General features: G+C 43.2%; 1 long non-coding RNA gene across 1 annotated transcript; it reads right to left on the bottom strand.

Moving 5' to 3' along the window:
• Nucleotides 1-359: 359 nt before the first annotated feature.
• On the bottom strand, nucleotides 360-13,285 carry LOC140135249 (uncharacterized). The gene is made up of 3 exons (XR_011856493.1): nucleotides 12,962-13,285; nucleotides 2,922-3,084; nucleotides 360-573 (listed from the first exon to the last, which is right to left on the bottom strand). It is a non-coding gene; the product is annotated as an uncharacterized lncRNA (long non-coding RNA).
• Between the last annotated feature and the right edge of the window lie 7,039 nt (nucleotides 13,286-20,324).

Genomic DNA, 20,324 nt, shown 5'->3' with positions numbered 1-20,324 from the left:
CCCCTTTAAGACGTGAGGATGACCCTGATTCTTGACCTTGAAGATTTCCTCCTTTGTATCCCGATAAATATCTCTCGGATACGTCGGATACGTCCGGGGGAGTGAGGAGCGGCTGTAGATCATGTTCTCGGCTGATGTCTTGTCAATGTGCGCAGCGTTTTATGTCTCCTCTGGAATGAGAATTACCGATTTAATCATTGATTCCAACTAATGATGATATTGGAAAAACCAGGCAGGAGATGAGGCTCGGGGGGTCGGCGTCTGTCAGGAGGCGGCGGGATGGAGACCATGCAGACGCAGAGGTTTACAATGTTACTACATTTTTCCCATAAAAAACGTCTTCGTGCAAAGTTTTTCATGTTTTTTTTTCCCACCGATGACGTATAGAAGCCGCCATAGGTTACTGTCAGAGATGAGTCAATTTTTTGAATCTGTGAGTGAGTGAATCTGTGGATTTGGTACCAATTTGACAATTTTCCAGAACCAAATCGAATCCAATTTTTCCGCATTCGCTTCGTACGAACCGTTGTTGCTCCGATTGTACTGGAAATTGGTGTATAACCCCCTCCTGTCCTATAATACAGAGAATTTTTGTTTTATAACAAGGTCCTATCTCTAGTCCTTTTTTCATTGGGGTTAGAGTTCGCATTAAAGGAAATCTACCATCAAAATCCATCCTACTTATAGACCCAGGCACCGGGACTGTGGTATCTTCTTATATCTGTTATCCATGGCCTCCTGCCTTCTAATTTCAACTTTTATAATTATGCTAATGAAGCACAAGGGCTCTGGGGGTTGTTAGCAGAGCCCCTCCATGCTGCAGATTCACAGGCTGTTACACTGTCTCCTGCCCTCTCAGCACTTCCCCCTCTGCCTGTTGTAATCTCACACAGAGGGAAGTGCTCCTGCACAGTGTAACAGTTTGTGAAGCTACAGGAGGGGTAGATTTGCTTTAGGGTCAGGGCTAGACCTCATGCACACAACCGTTTTTGCGAACCAGGCACAAAAATTGTCGGTAACTCCCTGTTCACATTGAGGTCTCAGTGGTTACCGGCCAATGTCCATCCGGCTACAACAGGACATGAACACGGATCACTTTCCCCGTATTGCACGTGCAGTAGTTTGCCTAAGGCTTTGGGTTTAGCTTTAGGGTTAACCCCAACCTAATGGTGACCCTAAACCTGATCCTCACACTAAATGAACAAAACAACATAGGAATTTTTTTAAATAAAAAAATAAAATCTCTGTATGTGAGGACTAGAGGGGTCACACACTGGGGCCACGGGTCTGCGGCCGGGGAGTGGTTGTGCCTAATCTGCTGTAAAAAAGTGCAGAAGAATTTGCCAAATCTTAAAGGGATTTTCCAATCCGTAATCATTAACCAACCAAACGCGTCCACGATGGGCGGGACACAACATCCTCCATTACTGCTGCCCCCGGCATCGCTTGGAGAAGCTGCAGGAAATCTATGTATGAGATTGGGGGTTCACCATGAGATTGGGGGTTCACCATGTATCAGATTAGGGGTTCACCATGAGATTGGGGGTTCACCATGTATGAGATATGGGGGTACATCATGTATGAGATAAGGGGGTTCACCATGTATGACATAAGGGGTTCATCATGTATGAGATTAGGGGTTCACCATGTATCAGATTAGGGGTTCACCATGTATGAGATATGGGGGTTCACCATGTATCAGATAAGAGGTTCATCATGTATGAGATTAGGGGTTCACCATGTATCAGATTAGAGGTTCATCATGTATGAGATTAGGGGTTCACCATGTATGAGATATGGGGGTTCATTATGTATGAGATATGGGGGTTCATCATGTATGAGATAAAGGGGTTCATTATGTGTGAGATATGGGGGTTCATTATGTGTGAGATTAGGGGGTTCACCATGTATGAGATTAGGGGTTCACCATGTATGAGATTAGGGGTTCACCATGGATGAGATTAGGGGTTCACCATGGATGAGATTAGGGGTTCACCATCTATGGGTCACCAGTGGGTTCACTTTCCAGTTAATACATCGTCCTTTAGGTAAAGGTATTTTGGTAAATTTGGTAAAGTCTTGTTGTCTTTTTTACCGAAGTCGCCTGGAAAGTCAGAGATCAGAACAGGAAGTGGAAGGAACAGGAAACAGCTTCTGATAGGCCGCTCTAGGTAAACTTCCTGTCAGGTGACTGTATTAAAGGGAGTTTCTAGTTATATTGTGAAACCCCTGGGTGGTTGTTCTGTTTCTCTGTCTCCTCTTCTCTCCGCTACAATGTACAATGTCAGTGTTCTCCCTCCTGTGACCCCGGGGGCTACTGGATCCCCGACACTTCCTGCCCAATGGGGAAAGTGCTGGTGAAAGGTAAGTACCTTTTGTTTTTTTTTTCAACTTGTAACTGAGATGTTCTTTATATTTTTGGAAATAGTTATGAAATAATCCAATAATATGCAAATGAATTCCTCCGCAGAATTTCCCTGAGATCCTGGCTCGGGCCGCGGACCAGGACCAGACACGTCTCACACAGCGATTACTAACCATCGCGGCCGAGGAACAGGAAATTCCCCACCATCTGTTATGTTTTATGTAGACAAATTTTTTATTAACAATTTAGCTGTTAATTGTAGGAGAATGTGATGAGAAACATCGTAGCCCGAAAGCACCGACATGGATTTCATGTTGTTTTCCGTGTAATGAGATTCCAGAGGAAGGGGGAAAACCGGATGTCTAAAAATTTACTAAGGGTCCGCGGACTGCATTTCGTCGGGTTTCCCGACGATTTCCATGTTGCGCCTCATTTAGCAGGGGTTTTTGGCACACGCGATCGTATTTTGCCGCAATCGTGGCCGTCGGACAACCCGATGGATTTGCTCTATGCGAGGAATTTAAAATTCAAATTATGTCGCATCCAAAGCACTTACATGCACCAGGAAGAAGAAGGTGAACTCCTGCGGACCTGAGCGGGGAAGCGACACATGCAGGATATCGAACACATGAGCTACGTGAATCGCGCCGGACTTCATCTTCGTCAGACCGTCCGGATCTGAGATTGCGACTGGACCGGGTAAGTAAATGTGCCCCAATCTGTTAAAAAATGGATTTATAATTCAGGATTGTAGCAGGACTTGGTGCTTGTCCTTACACTGCTGTGCTTATAACTTTCTGCACTGAAATGAAAATGCTTTGGTCACTACTAACAACACACACCCCAGGATCACTTGGAGAAGCTAAAATCCTGAAATTAAAGTGCCCTGGTCACTACTAACCGCATATGTGAAGGTTCTCTCCAGGCACAATACCTAACACTGGCTGCCGCCATAAAACATCCCCTTTAAGAGCAGTGTGGCCAGGACGGAGCCTATACATAATAATACGTGCAGATTCTGGGGGTCAGGATCACATAATTGAATGGACGCCATTGGATCTCCAGGGTCTCGTTTTATCACCCGTCAGTCCGGTGACACCCTCTGACACCACAAATATAAACTGCGCTGCTTTTTCCAGGAAACAAAGTGTCTCTCCACGTCGCCCGATTGATCGTGGAAATGAGAAAACACAATGTTGTCTCTGATCATCAAAGACGTCGGGTTGATTCTTGTAATTTATGACTTTGCTCTTGAACCCGGGCCAGTAGCATCTATCACCCGATAACAAGTATCTGGAGGGGCTCCAGACATAATATTATTCCCGTGTCGTATGGGAGCAGTGGATATTGTAAACCTCCGAACAGATAGAAAATCGGGCCAAGATGCTCCTCTTTATTACTCCCGCCCGCGGCCGCCATGTTTATGCTTGTTTTATAGTAGTCGAGATGTAATATCATTTACTAAGATAAATCTCATCAAAAATTCTCGCCAAAGTCAGGCAAATATGACTCTTCTCCCCTCATTTTCATATGAGATGAGATGAGTCAAGTTTAGTAGGTGTCACTTTAGAAGCCCCTATCTTCTGTTCTATAGCACCTAGAAACATGTTACTGGTGTCATATTAAAGATAAGGATATCATCTTTTGATTATGATCATCATGATTAGGGTGACTATGAGTTACAGAACTAGACACACAAGACTAGACATGAACTGGATCTTTATCTGCAGATCACATTCCCAACTATGAACACAACAGTTGTAATGCAACCACTAAACTTGACTCATCTCATGTGCAAATGCAGTAAGTAGAGTCATATTTTCCTGACTTTGAGGGAGATTTCACATAAAAGAGGGAATTCTAGAAATGACATTTAATCCCCTAGATGAGGGGGCTGGTAAAACCTGGTGACAGGTTCCCTTTAGTACTGAACTAAATGCTGTCAATCCCAGGATGTCTGTTCAACCCCTAATGAGTGGAGTGGAGGGTCCAGCATGAGCACTGATGGAAGGAGAACTACATAGCACCATGGAGGTGAATGGAGAACCAGGGGGCATGTACAACCTATTGCTTTATTTATTTGGGGCATAAGGGACCCACATTCTCTTCATCTGCGGGGTCCCACCACTGGTAATCCCAACAATCATCAAGTTATCCAGCAATCTTATGGATATGCATAGCTAGTTTTGCCTAGAATACCCCTTTAAGGGGAATAAAAGCTATACATCTGTCTTATTGTCAACTATTTTGTGGTAACCCTAGTAGTGGGCCTCTTTTAGGGGTAACTAGGGGGCATTTTGGTGGGGTGAAAACCCTAGTAGGGGGCATCTTTGGGTGCGTCTAAGGGCATTTTGGTGATAACCTTAGTAGGGGGCATCTTTTGGGTGCATCTAGGGGGCATTCCATGATAACCTTAGTAGGCGGTATCTTTTGGGTACATCTAGGAGCATTTGCGTAAAAACCCTAGTAGGGGGCATCTTTTGGGTACATCTAGGGGGCATTTGTGTGAAAACCCTAGTATGCATCTTTGGGTGTGTCTAAGGGTATTTGGGTGATAACCTTAGTAGGGGGCATCTTTTGGGTACATCTAGGGGGCATTTGGGTGATAACCCTAGTAGGCGGATCTTTGGGTGCATCTAGGGGGCATTTGGGTGATAACCCTAGCAGGGGGCATCTTTAGGTGTCGTGTCATTCTGTGTAACAGATGGAAAATGGAATTGTTGTTGACAATAGAAGTGGCAGAGACGGCGGACATCACCTTTAAGGCAAATATTACTCAGCCCTGGGTGTTCTCTGCTTTAATTCAGAACAATGTTTACAAATCTTAGTCATCGGTACTTTTGGATGCGGCGCTGTGCTGGTCCGGTGCGAGTCTGGTGATGTCACCCGCCGCAGGCCTCACTATCAGCGGCCCGTGTGCTCTTATCCAAGGTGAATTCTGGGCTGATATCTGCTATCACGGCCAGATCCCAGACGTCTGCACGTTATGTTATGGGGAGGTCCGATAGCAAAGGGATTTGTCCGTAACCTTATAAAGAACCAATAAACTAAGGAGGTTCTGTCACTCTGGGCCCTGGAGACGTAGAAGGTCTATAAGACGTGACCGGTGCCTTAGACAATGACGTATATAAACCCCAGGAGGTGAAGGGGTATATTTTAGGTTGTGTCCGTAACGTGGCCGCCATCTTGAAAGCCGCTGTAATACATCAACACCAAGTTTTTTCCATAGGAAGGTGATTATGTAGCATCAAACACCAGAATTGTCTCAGGAATCAGACGGTATGTCTTGTGATTCATTAGTTTTCAACACATTGGGGCTCATTTACTAAGGGTCCGCGGTCCTCACTATCATCGGAATACATCGCACCTTGGGGATCGCGACGGGATGGGTAAGTAAATGTGCCCCATAGAGTTGCAATAACCAGGAATGTTCCCTGTGACGCACAGCTATGTGACCTGTTGTCCCTGGTGCTGAACACAGAGCTGACGGTGCTGGATCCAGTCCTCATGAACCTGCATGAAAACTTATGGAGAATCTCTGGGGCACATTTACTTATCCGGTCCCTGCGCGATCCCTGCTGTGCGCTGTCCGACGAAAAATAAACTCTGCCGCGATTCACTAAGATCATGCTTCCGATATCCTGTATGTGTCGCTTCCCCGCTCAGGTCCCCGGAGTTCACCATCTTGTTCCCGTTGCATGTAAGTGCATTGTCTTGCCACACAATTTTAAAGTTAAATCCTTCGTTCAGTCCGAATCCATCTGATCGTCCGACGCCCGACCCCCGATTTCTGTTGCATGAAAGTCGGTGCCAAAGATTGCACCAAAATCCGATCACGTGCGACACAATCCCCTTCTAATCCCCTGTCCCAGCGGCACAAATCCCGAAAATTTCCAAAAGCCGGCGAAAGTGCAATCCGCGGGTCCCTTAGTAAATAAGCCCCTCTGTGCTGATAACTTCTGAACCACAAGAAATATGACAGATTTTCTCCGTAGTCTTCTATAACCTCCTAAACTTGACTTGGATGCAATATGGCGGCTTTCAAGATGGCGGCTGCGTTCCAGACATTTCTCATTCAATGCGCATTCAACACACAAAAAAACTTTTACACTAATTTACAGTTTTTGATGAAGTTTCCTAAAAAGAAGAGAAACTGGAAAAGAAACTTTCTCTCGCGTCTTTAGCTTTTTGTTTGTTTTGCTATTATTATGGTCGTTTTATCCTTTATGTTCCGCGGAGAGCGATTGTACTATGCACCACGTACCTGATACCGCAGCGCATAGATGGCGGTATTATTGTCAGACGAGGCTTTGATGAGCCTCCGCCAGGGGGGTGACCCCCCTGTGACCCTCCCGCAGCCCCCGGCTATTAGGTGGGGCGGCAGCTCGAGTCTCGATTCATGATCTGCACAAAAATAGACAACAAAAACATCAAAGGAAAAGTGACATTCGGATTATTTCTGTACCTGTCGCTCACTGCGCGACTGTGGAGGTGATGGGATAAGTGACGCTTAAAGGGATTCTCCAGGACAAGGACATTGACAACCTTTTTCCTTACGGTAGATTATTAATATCAGATTAGTTGGGGGTCCGGCACCTGTCACACCCAATAATCTTATGTTTTCAGTTTTGCACTCGGATGACGCTGCGGCCTCTTAAAGGGAACCTGTTGCCAGGTTTTACCCCACTAAACTATTAGCCCCCTCAGGTAGGGGATGAAATGTCCTTTCTACGAGAATTCCATCTTTTATGTGAAATGTCACTCATTTACCTATAAATAATCTACCCCAAAGTCAGGCAAATATGACTCTTCTCTTATTTTCACATGAGAGGAGTAGTGTCACTTCAGAAGCCCCGATCTTTGGTTCTATAGCACCTAGAAACATCCTGCTGGTGTTATATTAAAGATAATCATCTCATAGTTTGGATCCTATGAGCTACAGAACTGGACATACAAGCAGTTAAAAACACACAGGAACTGGATTTTTATCTGCAGCTACGTCTTTAGCTGCCTGTATTTCTGGTTCTGTAGCTCACATAATAATCCTGATGTGATCTAAAGATGAGATGCTTATTTTTAATATGACACCAGCAGCATGTTTCTAGGTGCTATAGGGAAGAACATAGGGGCTTCTGAAGTGACCTTCCTCCTGCAAACATTTATGGTGAAAATGTGTTGAGAAGAGTCATATTTGCCTGACTTTGGGGAGATTTTTTTTTATAAGTAAACAAGTGAAATTTTACATAAAAGAAGGAGTTCTAGAAAGGACATTTCATCCCTTACCTGAGGGGTCTGGTAGTTTAGTGGGGTAAAACCTGGTGACAGGATTTCTTTAATGCCCACTGAGAACAGCGCCACACGTTGTGTAGTGGTGATTCATGGTACTGACTATAATCCTAACTGTTGTCTTTGACGGGCCAGTGCCTGGTCTAAAGTGTAATAAAACCACCAAATAGTTCCCAACGTACCTCCGCCTCCCTGACCCTGGGCGTGTGACCCTGGGTGCGTGACCTGGGTGCGGTGGGCATTTGAGGTCACCTCTACGGGTAAGTGGACCTGAACCTGCAAAGTTTTGGTCCAGCCCGACCCTAGAAGATGAGGGTTGGGCTTCAGTGTTCAGGATAGACCCCCCGCCGGCAACACCCCCGGACAGGATTGGGTTTGTCCGATCTTGGCAAACCCGAACACGAAAGGCACCGCTCATCCCTAATCCCCTCCTGTGCAGTATTGACCACTTCTAATAGTGAATAATTAAGTCCTAAAATCTCCATGTCCTAATTTGTTTCCCTTGTGTAAGAGGAAATGGCCGGGACTCAAGTCAAATAAAAGCAGTAAAAAAAAACCCGTATAGGAATGACCCGAGGCGACGCACGGGATGATTCACGCCGCTCGTGCCAATGGGCAGAGCCACACGACGTCAGGTATTTGCCATGTGCCGCAGCCAGGCTGTACAGGGGGTTATACAAGACGTTATATTAACTCCGAACTTGGAACATGAAATGATGTTAAAAATACCGGCTCCTTATAAACGAGAATATTACCGCCATGTTATGTATCACCAGGACCGTTGCCTGGATGCAGTTCTGCTATTGCTCTGTAATCCCCATAGCCGTGAGCTCAACTTGGCACAACCAACACTCACCCCGACCATAGGAAATTCCTGCTCCTCGCAGGATGTCTCCGATTGCTGGAACGCTGGCGATTCTGACACATTTTACTTGGGCCAAGGCTTTTTTTAATGATGCAAAGCTTGGCACCGGCCGCACATGAATGTTCAAGAAAAATAGTTTCACAAGATGGAAACGCCAGGAGATCTGTTACTTCAATAGATTTGGATCCCCCAATCAACGCTGGAAAAATCTGAAAATTTGAGAAAATATGAAAGACAAATGATACCCAGAAAATCATCATCAGACTACAGGTACCTGGAACACAGGAGCTTAATGAGAATCTTATATAAAGGATATAATTACTGTATGCAAGTATAACTATAATACTAGAATACTGCCCCCTATGTACAAGAATATAACTACTATAATACTGCCCCCTATGTACAGGAATATAACTACTATAATACTGCCCCCTATGTACAAGAATATAACTACTATAATACTGCCCCCTATGTACAAGAATATAACTACTATAATACTGCCCCCTATGTACAAGAATATAACTACTATAATACTGCCCCCTATGTACAGGAATATAACTACTATAATACTGCCCCCTATGTACAGGAATATAACTACTATAATACTGCCCCCTATGTACAAGAATATAACTACTATAATACTGCCCCCTATGTACAAGAATATAACTACTATAATACTGCCCCCTATGTAGAAGAATATAACTACTATAATACTGCCCCCTATGTACAAGAATATAACTACTATAATACTGCCCCCTATGTACAAGAATATAACTACTATAATACTGCCCTCTATGTACAGGAATATAACTACTATAATACTGCCCCCTATGTACAGGAATATAACTACTATAATACTGCCCTCTATGTACAGGAATATAACTACTATAATATAACAAGGAGTAGTCTCTGTGCTGTTGGTCAGCCCCATCCCCTCCGGCCGCACTAGAGTTAATGGTGGAGTCTATATCCAGGAGTCAGTCTGGAATAATAAAGGTTAGCAGTGAAGCGGCGGAGTGGCGGCTGTTCCTTAATACAAGTCTAATATTATCCCCGTTTTATCAGCTGCTCCAGGTCTGCAGAGATAAAATATAAAATAGAATGGGAGCTTCTTGTTTGGCGTCAGACGGTCAGATCAATACTGACAAATGTTATTGGATTTAATAAATACTTTGTGTCTATTGATCAGGAACTATATCATGAATTAATGGAAGCTGGCGGAGGCAGCGGCTGCTCGCTCCCGGCCCCAGCGCAGAGGAGCTGCCAAAAGACATCGCTAGATTACTGCTGAGAGGAAGAAAGCTGGGGGCATCAATAGAAGAGCAGAGAACATCAGGACAGGACCCCCCGGAGGGAACATGGGGGTCACCCACAAGTACCACCCGCATTGTGTAGGACATGTTAGAAGCTTTCCAGAAATTCCTTCCCTGTTTCCCATTTATCTGTCATTGTAAAGAAGTTACATTGTTATCTTTATGCAAATGAGCTTCCATGTGCAGCAGAGGCGGGGCCACTTTTGCCGGTGCACCGGTTTTCTTAGGTAAATGGTCAGTGGTAATGGTGCACAGGACAACATAGACAAAAAAAATAGGTGCATCTGCAGTCATGGCCACACCCCTGGTGCACTGATGACCTAATTAGCATAATGATAAAAACCAATTAATCTCTAAAATGACAGATAATTAGGAAATAGGAAAATGATGTCTGAAAAACGGATGACGCGCCATACACAATGCTGGTTTTACTTGAGAAGTGATTTCCGCGCTGATGGACTCCCTTTAAAGAGAACCTATCACCAGGTTTTACTCTACTATACTGCTAGGACCCTCAGGTCGGGGATGAAATGCCCTTTCGAGAAATCCCTCTTTTGTGTGAACCCATTTAACTATAAAAAAAATTTACTCCAAAGTCAGGCAAATATGACTCTTCTCACTGCATTTTCACATGAAATGAGTCAAGTTTAGTGGTTGCCAGGATAGTGTAATTTTAGAAGCCCGTATCTTCTGTTCTGTAGGGACTAAAACATGATGCTGGTGTCATGTTAAAGATCGGGATCTCATCTTTCATATCTCATCAAACGCACAACTTTTTGAGCTACAGAACCAGAGATACAGGCATCTAAATGCAGAGTTGAAAACACAAGTTACAGATAAAGATTCAGGACACATTTAATATTTAACTGCGTATAGGTCCAGTTCTGTAGCTCACAGAACTATGAACCCATTGGGATCTGAAAGATGTTTTTTTTTTTCTTTAATATGGCACCAGCAGCATGTTTCTTGGTGTTACGGAACAGAAGATAGGGGCATCTAAAGTGACACAATCCCTGCAACCACTAAACTTGACTCATCTCATGTGACAATGAGGTGAGAAGAGGCATATTTGACTGACTTTGAGGAGGCTTTTTTATCGGTAAATGGGTGAAATTTCACATAAATGGAGGAATTCTAGAAAGGACTTTTCATCCCCTTCCTGACGGGGCTGGTAGTTTAGTGGGGTAAAATTTGGTGTCAGTTTCCTTTAAATCTCCAACAAGACAATTGATACAATATTATCGTATTTATAATATAATTTTTCATGTTTTACTAAATTATTACTTTTTCCCCCAATATTTATACAATTGGAGCCGTTTTTTCAAATAGTTTTAATTTGTATTTTTCCCCTTTCTGTGTCTACAGTATGATGCGTCTCTATGGTAACAGACTACAGCAAAACCTATGTAGTCTGACATGGTGTGCATGGGAGCTGTATGCAAATCTTTTTAACAAATATTATTGACAATTTTGCCGTATTTATTCTTTTAGAGGCTTTGGTACAACAAATTTACATATTCATCAGTAATGTGGCCTGAGCTGCAGTACCACATACAGCCACTATACAGTGTGTGGTGCTGTGATTGGCAGATTGTGAAGAGGCGGCAGCCTCAGTAGAGTTGTGTCTGTCACTTCTCTGGGATGTGGCTCTAACCTTATGTAGACATTGATCCATCCAACAAAATATCATAAGCCAAGGATGAGATCTGATGAGATAATTTATATAATGTGCTGCTTTACAAATAACCATGTACTGCCATACTATAGTGAAAAGTCCCCAAAAAACCTGACATCATACACCATGTGAATTCTCAGAACAGGCAAGTTTATCTCATGTTAAAAGCATGAAATCAGCAAATATAGTTCAGTATATTCACATATATCACTTCTCTAACACGAAATACACGTTCTATATTACAGGAGAAAATATCATCTGACTCATTGTAAGAACTGGACACTTCTCCATATACATCACTGGGTTCCCACACTATAAATCCTGAGTGTATCTTTAGCAAATACTTCTACAGGACACATCTGCCATATAGCTACTATAATACTGCCCCTATATACAAGAATATAACTACTATAATACTGCCCCCTATGTACAGGAATATAACTACTATAATACTGCCCCCTATGTACAGGAATATAACTACTATAATACTGCCCCCTATGTACAGGAATATAACTACTATAATACTGCCCCCTATGTACAAGAATATAACTACTATAATACTGCCCCCTATGTACAAGAATATAACTACTATAATACTGCCCTCTATGTACAAGAATATAACTACTATAATACTGCCCCCTATGTACAGGAATATAACTACTATAATACTGCCCCCTATGTACAAGAATATAACTACTATAATACTGCCCCCTATGTACAAGAATATAACTATTATAATACTGCCCTCTATGTACAAGAATATAACTACTATAATACTGCCCCTATGTACAGGAATATAACTACTATAATACTGCCCCCTATGTACAGGAATATAACTACTATAATACTGCCCCCTATGTACAGGAATATAACTACTATAATACTGCCCCCTATGTACAGGAATATAACTACTATAATACTGCCCCCTATGTACAGGAATATAACTACTATAATACTGCCCCCTATGTACAGGAATATAACTACTATAATACTGCCCCCTATGTACAGGAATATAACTACTATAATACTGCCCCCTATGTACAGGAATATAACTACTATAATACTGCCCCCTATGTACAAGAATATCACTACTATAATACTGCCCCCTATGTACAAGAATATCACTACTATAATACTGCCCCCTATGTACAAGAATATCACTACTATAATACTGCCCCCTATGTACAAGAATATCACTACTATAATACTGCTCCATATGTACAAGAATATAACTGCTATAATACTGCCCCCTATGTACAAGAATATCACTACTATAATACTGCCCCCTATGTACAAGAATATAACTACTATAATACTGCCCCTATGTACAAGAATATCACTACTATAATACTGCTCCATATGTACAAGAATATAACTGCTATAATACTGCCCCCTATGTACAGGAATATAACTACTATAATGCAAACAAGGAAAAGACAAAAATAGTGCGTGCTCACCCTTAGCGCTGATCTCGTCAGGTGTTCAGATAGCTGTGCTCGCCTGGAGAAAATAGCCTGGTCCGGTCCCCAGTAGACTTGTGCATGGAGAAATGAAAAAATCCTTCGGCACCAGCATGAGATGAGTTGCAGTAAAAAGCTTTCTCTTTATTAAAGATCCATTAAAATGTCCATAAAGATGCAGGAAAAAACATGAGATAATGTGTACACAAACAAAAAAGAGGTTACGCGTTTCGGACCATGCTGTAGCGGTCCTTACTCATACCTATAATGAACACTGGAAGTATGCTGGAATATATAGCAGGAAAGGCTCACATGACTCAAACAGACCACCCACAGGGCCACATGACTCAAACAGACCGCCCACAGGGCCACATGACACAAACAGGCCGCCCACAGGGCCACATGACACAAACAGGCCGCCCATAGAGCCACATGACACAAACAGGCCGCCCATAGAGCCACATGACTCAAACAGGCCGCCCATAGAGCCACATGACTCAAACAGGCCGCCCATAGAGCCACATGACTCAAACAGGCCGCCCATAGAGCCACATGACTCAAACAGGCCGCCCATAGAGCCACATGACTCAAACAGACTGCCCACAGGGCCACATGACTCAAACAGACTGCCCACAGGGCCACATGACTCAAACAGACCGCCCACAGGGCCACATGACACAAACAGACTGCCCACAGGGCCACATGACACAAACAGGCCGCCCATAGAGCCACATGACACAAACAGACTGCCCACAGGGCCACATGACTCAAACAGACCGCCCACAGAGCCAAATGACTCAAACAGACCGCCCACATCGCCACATGGTACAAACGGACCGCCCACAGAGCCACATGGTACAAACGGACCACCCACAGAGCCACATGGTACAAACGGACCGCCCACAGAGCCACATGGTACAAACGGACCGCCTCCTATGTACAAGAATATAACTACTATAATACCGCCCCCTATGTACAGGAATATAACTACTATAATACCGCCTCCTATGTACAAGAATATAACTACTATAATACTGCCCCCTATGTACAGGAATATAACTACTATAATACTGCCACCTATGTACAAGAATATAACTACTATAATACTGCCCCCTATGTACAGGAATATAACTACTATAATACTGCCCCCTATGTACAGGAATATAACTACTATAATACTGCCCCCTATGTACAAGTATATAACTACTATAATACTGCCCCCTATGTACAAGAATATAACTACTATAATACTGCCCCTATGTACAGGAATATAACTACTATAATACTGCCCCTATGTACAAGAATATAACTACTATAATACTGCCCCCTATATACAAGAATATAACTACTATAATACTACCCCTATGTACAAGAATATAACTACTATAATACTGCCCCCTATGTACAGGAATATAACTACTATAATACTGCCCCCTATGTACAGGAATATAACTACTATAATACTGCCCCCTATGTACAGGAATATAACTACTATAATACTGCCCCCTATGTACAGGAATATAACTACTATAATACTGCCCCCTATGTACAGGAATATAACTACTATAATACTGCCCCCTATGTACAGGAATATAACTACTATAATACCGCCCACAGAGCCACATGGTACAAACGGACCGCCCACAGAGCCACATGGTACAAACGGACCGCCCACAGGACCACATGACACAAAACAGACCGCCCATAGAGCCACATGACACAAACAAACCGCCCTCAAGTCACATGGTACAAACAAATGAGAGAGAGACAAATGAAATGTTAGTAGACATATGTTAAATCATATTTCGCATTTAGACCCAAGGGATTGCGAGTTTCCAAAGTAAGAATCCATTTGGCCTCACTCATAAATAATTTTTTGGAGCGATCACCCCCTCTCCTGTCAGCGGCAACATGATCTATGGCCATTACACGCATGTGTGAGACTGAACCTGAGTGGCAGTCCCTAAAGTGTCTGGATGCACCGCTCAGATTCCGGGTGCTAGCAATCGTTTTGGGGTTCGCTCCAGTAATGTGTTCGGACACCCGATCTTTTAATTTACGGGCGGTGCATCCAACATATTGAAGATGACACTCGGAACATTCAATAAGGTAGACCACCCAGGTGGTCTCGCAATTCATGTACCTCTGAATTTGATAGGAAGATTTGTTTGTATGGGATTTAAAAGTGTTGGTTTTTACCATGTATCTGCATATGTTGCACCTACTCCCACCACAGCAATAGCTGCCTTTGTGTGTTAACCAGGCTTTGTTCACACTTTGTGACAAGAAATAATTTGGCGATAATATGTTGCCCAGAGTGGAAGCTCGAGTGGAGACAAAGGTGACGCCTTCGCATAGAATATCTCTCAGGATGTCATTATGTTGTAATATAGGTAAGTATTTTCTGACAATCGCGGTGATCTCTTGGTATTGGTTACAGAATTTAGTACTGAAATATGGTCTGTTGGAGTATTTAGAAGCCACAGTGGGTTTGTCCAATAAGAGATCAGTGCGTGATTGAGAATCTACGATTCTTTTGGCCCGGTTACAGATGGAATTATTGTAACCCCTGGCCCGGAAGCGGGATTTCAGGTCATCACAACTAGTGTGAAAAGCTTCCATAGTGGAAGAGGCTCTTTTGGCACGGATATATTCCCCTATGGGGAGATTTCTAACTGTATGGCTGGGATGGCAACTATCAGCCCGCAACAGTGTGTTACCACTCGTTGGCTTACGAAAAAGTTTGGTGGTAACTTTATTCTGTGAAGTGTCACCTGAAAGTGCGATGTCAAGGAATGAAATGGACTCCTCCCGATGTTCAAATGTGAATGTGAGGTTAAAGTCGTTATGATTTATGTAGGTGATAAAATCGACGACTGTCTCCCGGTGTCCAGACCACACCAGGAGACAGTCGTCGATGTATCTACCGTACCATATTATAAAGGGAGCAAATGGATTTGATGCGTTAAACAAAAATTTTTCCTCCCATAGGGCCATATACAAATTGGCGAGTGAAGGGGAAAAACACGATCCCATTGGGCAACCAACACGTTGTAAATAGAAAACATTGTCAAATGTAAAAAAATTATTGGTGAGCAGAAACATGAGGACCAATACAATGTATTCCCGCAGGGGAGGTGCATAAGTACTGTAATGCTGTAAATGGTGAGCCACAGCCCTGCACGCTGGACCATGTGGAATGGATGTGTACAGGGCTGTGACATCACACGACAGCCAGGTATAGTCAGAGGACCACGTAAAATTTTGCATAGCTGAGAGTACAGATTTGCTGTCCCTGATGTATCCAGGTAAACGAGTGACAAGGGGTTGGAGGAGCCCATCGAGCCAGGAACCAAGTCTCTCAAAGAGGGAGCCAGTTCCGGAAACGATGGGACGGAAGGTGGGCGGAAAACCAACTTTATGTGTTTTAGGGAGGGCATAGAGGTGTGGGCATATAGGGTTAGATGGTAACAGATATTCCATGGTATGCTCATCAAAGATGCCCAAATGCACTCCCTCCTTAAGCAGATCTGTCATTCTCTGGGTGATGGACAGTGTAGGATCAGCATCCAGTCTATGGTAGGTATCTCCATCTTGTAACATAAGGAGTACAGAGGAACGATAAAGGTCCTTGTCCAGGACTACAACAGAGCCCCCTTTATCAGAGGGACGTATGATAACATAAGGGTTTTTCCTAATCTCAGTCAGGGCCCGTTGCTCTCCTCTTGTGAGGTTGTTGGTAGACTTGTTGCTTGTTATGTTTTTGTGAAGATCGAAGATCGAAGGTCCGAAACGCGTAACCTCTTTTTTGTTTGTGTACACATTATCTCATGTTTTTTCCTGCATCTTTATGGACATTTTAATGGATCTTTAATAAAGAGAAAGCTTTTTACTGCAACTCATCTCATGCTGGTGCCGAAGGATTTTTTCATTTCTCCATAACTACTATAATACTGCCCCCTATGTACAGGAATATAACTACTATAATACTGCCCCCTATGTACAGGAATATAACTACTATAATACTGCCCCCTATGTACAGGAATATAACTACTATAATACTGCCCCCTATGTATAAGAATATAACTACTATAATACGGCCCCCTATGTACAAGAATATAACTACTATAATACTGCCCCCTATGTACAAGAATATAACTACTATAATACTGCCCCCTATGTACAAGAATATAACTACTATAATACTGCCCCCTATGTACAAGAATATAACTACTATAATACTGCCCCCTGTGTACAAGAATATAACTACTATAATACTGCCCCCTATGTACAGGGATATAACTACTATAATACTGCCCCCTATGTACAGGAATATAACTACTATAATACTGCTCCTATGTACAAGAATATAACTACTATAATACTGTCCCCTATGTACAAGAATATAACTACTATAATACTGCCTCCTATGTACAGGAATATAACTACTATAATACTGCCCCCTATGTACAGGAATATAACTACTATAATACTGCCTCCTTTGTACAAGAATATAACTACTATAATACTGCCTCCTATGTACAAGAATATAACTACTATAATACTGCCCCCTATGTACAAGAATATAACTACTATAATACTGCCCCCTATGTACAAGAATATAACTACTATAATACTGCCCCTATGTACAAGAATATAACTACTATAATACTGCCCCCTATGTACAAGAATATAACTACTATAATACTGCCCCCTATGTACAAGTATATAACTACTATAATACTGCCCCCTATGTACAGGAATATAACTACTATAATACTGCCCCCTATGTACAGGAATATAACTACTATAATACTGCCCCCTATGTACAGGAATATAACTACTATAATACTGCCCCCTATGTACAAGAATATAACTACTATAATACTGCCCCCTATGTACAAGAATATAACTACTATAATACTGCCCCCTATGTACAGGAATATAACTACTATAATACTGCCCCCTATGTACAGGAATATAACTACTATAATACTGCCCCCTATGTACAGGAATATAACTACTATAATACTGCGCCCTATGTACAGGAATATAACTACTATAATACTGCCCCCTATGTACAGGAATATAACTACTATAATACTGCGCCCTATGTACAGGAATATAACTACTATAATACTGCCCCCTATGTACAGGAATATAACTACTATAATACTGTCCCTTATGTACAAGAATATAACTACTATAATACTGCCCCCTATGTACAAGTATATAACTACTATAATACTGCCCCCTATGTACAGGAATATAACTACTATAATACTGCCCCCTATGTACAGGAATATAACTACTATAATACTGCCCCCTATGTACAGGAATATAACTACTATAATACTGCGCCCTATGTACAGGAATATAACTACTATAATACTGCCCCCTATGTACAGGAATATAACTAATATAATACTGCGCCCTATGTACAGGAATATAACTACTATAATACTGCCCCCTATGTACAGGAATATAACTACTATAATACTGTCCCTTATGTACAAGAATATAACTACTATAATACTGCCCGCTATGGCTGGAGAGAGACCATGTGGTTCTTGGAGGCTCTTGGTGAGGTGATCCAATCAAAATTGGTTACACTTACTCTGTGGACACTTATCTCTGTAGTAACTGTGTTTTTGGCATATAAGGTTGTGTAGACTTGTCTCCAGGGTTGTGAATGTAGCGAAGAGTAAAACCCCCGAGCCCCCTGACCACCCCCTGCTCTGTTATACGTGGTGGGACTCCTCTCTATATGCTTTGTTGTTCCTATATACTGGGATCCCTGAACACAGGTGAAGCCCCATCGGGTTTGGTCGGTGCCAGGATCGATATCGGAGCATGTGAGTCCTTGCATCGTCTCTCCTGGTCATCCCCTTCGCTCTCTCGCTACGTGATCATTTCCTACAATCGGTTTCCATTTCTAGACCAGGGCCGTCCCTGGATTCTGTGAATAGATCTGTAGATGTGGTTTGGATGAAAATGAAAACCAAAAAAAAATCACCACAGCAATAAAAGTGGAGCATCAATTATCCTGGCCGTCGCCGCGCTCCGAACCTCCAGCCTCGCTGTCTTCAGAGTGAACCCAGGGCCCAATCTCATTATCTCTGCAGGTTCATTGATCCCGCTCAGGAGAGAAGATTTTACTGTTCTGGCCTCAGATGTTTCTTCTTGTTTTGACTTATTTTTTTTTTTAGACCAATTTTAGTAATGTTTTTGGAACTGTAAGTGCAGGAGACCCATTGTCTTGTTAGGGAAGATTTGGGATTTCTGTTACCTTATAAAGAGATGTCTGGGGACCCCCTTAATTTAAAGGGAACCCACCACCACGGATCTACCATCTGTAGGACGTGAGGATAGCCCTTTTATTCCGCTAATATGTAAATTTTGTAAAGAGGATACAGGGGCGTGGAATAGGCGGAGCTGAGGCTACACGGCTCAGTATGCCAAAATTCCTTTAAAGGGAACCTACCACCACCGATCTACCTATAACGGTAGATAGGGTGGTAGGTGCATCCTTGTAGCTGCGCGCCCTCGTCTGAGAAACCTGCGCTCTGCGCATGCGCAGAACAGAAGGCTTAAGGCTGTGCAGTTCCGGCTTCGAAGCAGTGACCGCGCACGCAGCCGTCAGGGAACCTACCACCACCTTCAAAGGTAGATTGGGTGGTAGGTGCATGTACAGGACGTGAGGATAGTCCTTTTAAGAGCTAATCCTCACGTCCCCCAATATTTTACAAACTTTTATTTCTCTAATATGTAAATTTTGTGAAGAGGCTACTGGGGCGTGAAGTAGCCGGAGCTGAGGCTACACGGTGCCGCTACTCCACACCCCAGTAGCCTCTTTGACCCTCCTGCCAGATGTCTACGAGGCCTGTGCGCTTTTGTCCGATAAAACTGCGGTCTGCGCATGCGCAGAACAGCAGGCCCGCGGCTGCGCTGCTCCGGTTTCGGAGCAGTGACCGTGCTGCCGTGGGCCTGCTGTTCTGCGCATGCGCAGAAGGCAGGTTTCTCAGACGAGGACGCGCAGCTACGAGGAACTGGGGAGGGTGGAAGAGGGTACTGGGGCGTGGAGTAACCGCACCGTGTAACCTCAGCTCCAGCTACTCCACTCCCCAGTAGCCTCTTTACAAAATTTACATATTAGCGAAATAAAAGTCAGTAAAATAAAAAAATAATATTGCGGGGGCGTGAGGATTATCCCTTAAAATGGCTATCTTCATGTCCTATAAATGCACCTACCACCCGATCTACCTTTGTAGGTAGATCCGTGGTGGTAGGTTCCCTTTTTGGAATTTTGGCATATGCCCGGGTGGCCTGACCCAAACTTGAACGTCATGTCCGCTCATCT

Source organism: Engystomops pustulosus, chromosome 1 (assembly GCF_040894005.1).
Source record: "Engystomops pustulosus chromosome 1, aEngPut4.maternal, whole genome shotgun sequence".
Taxonomy (NCBI): Eukaryota; Metazoa; Chordata; class Amphibia; order Anura; family Leptodactylidae; genus Engystomops; species Engystomops pustulosus.
This window is presented reverse-complemented; position numbering and strand designations above follow the sequence as displayed.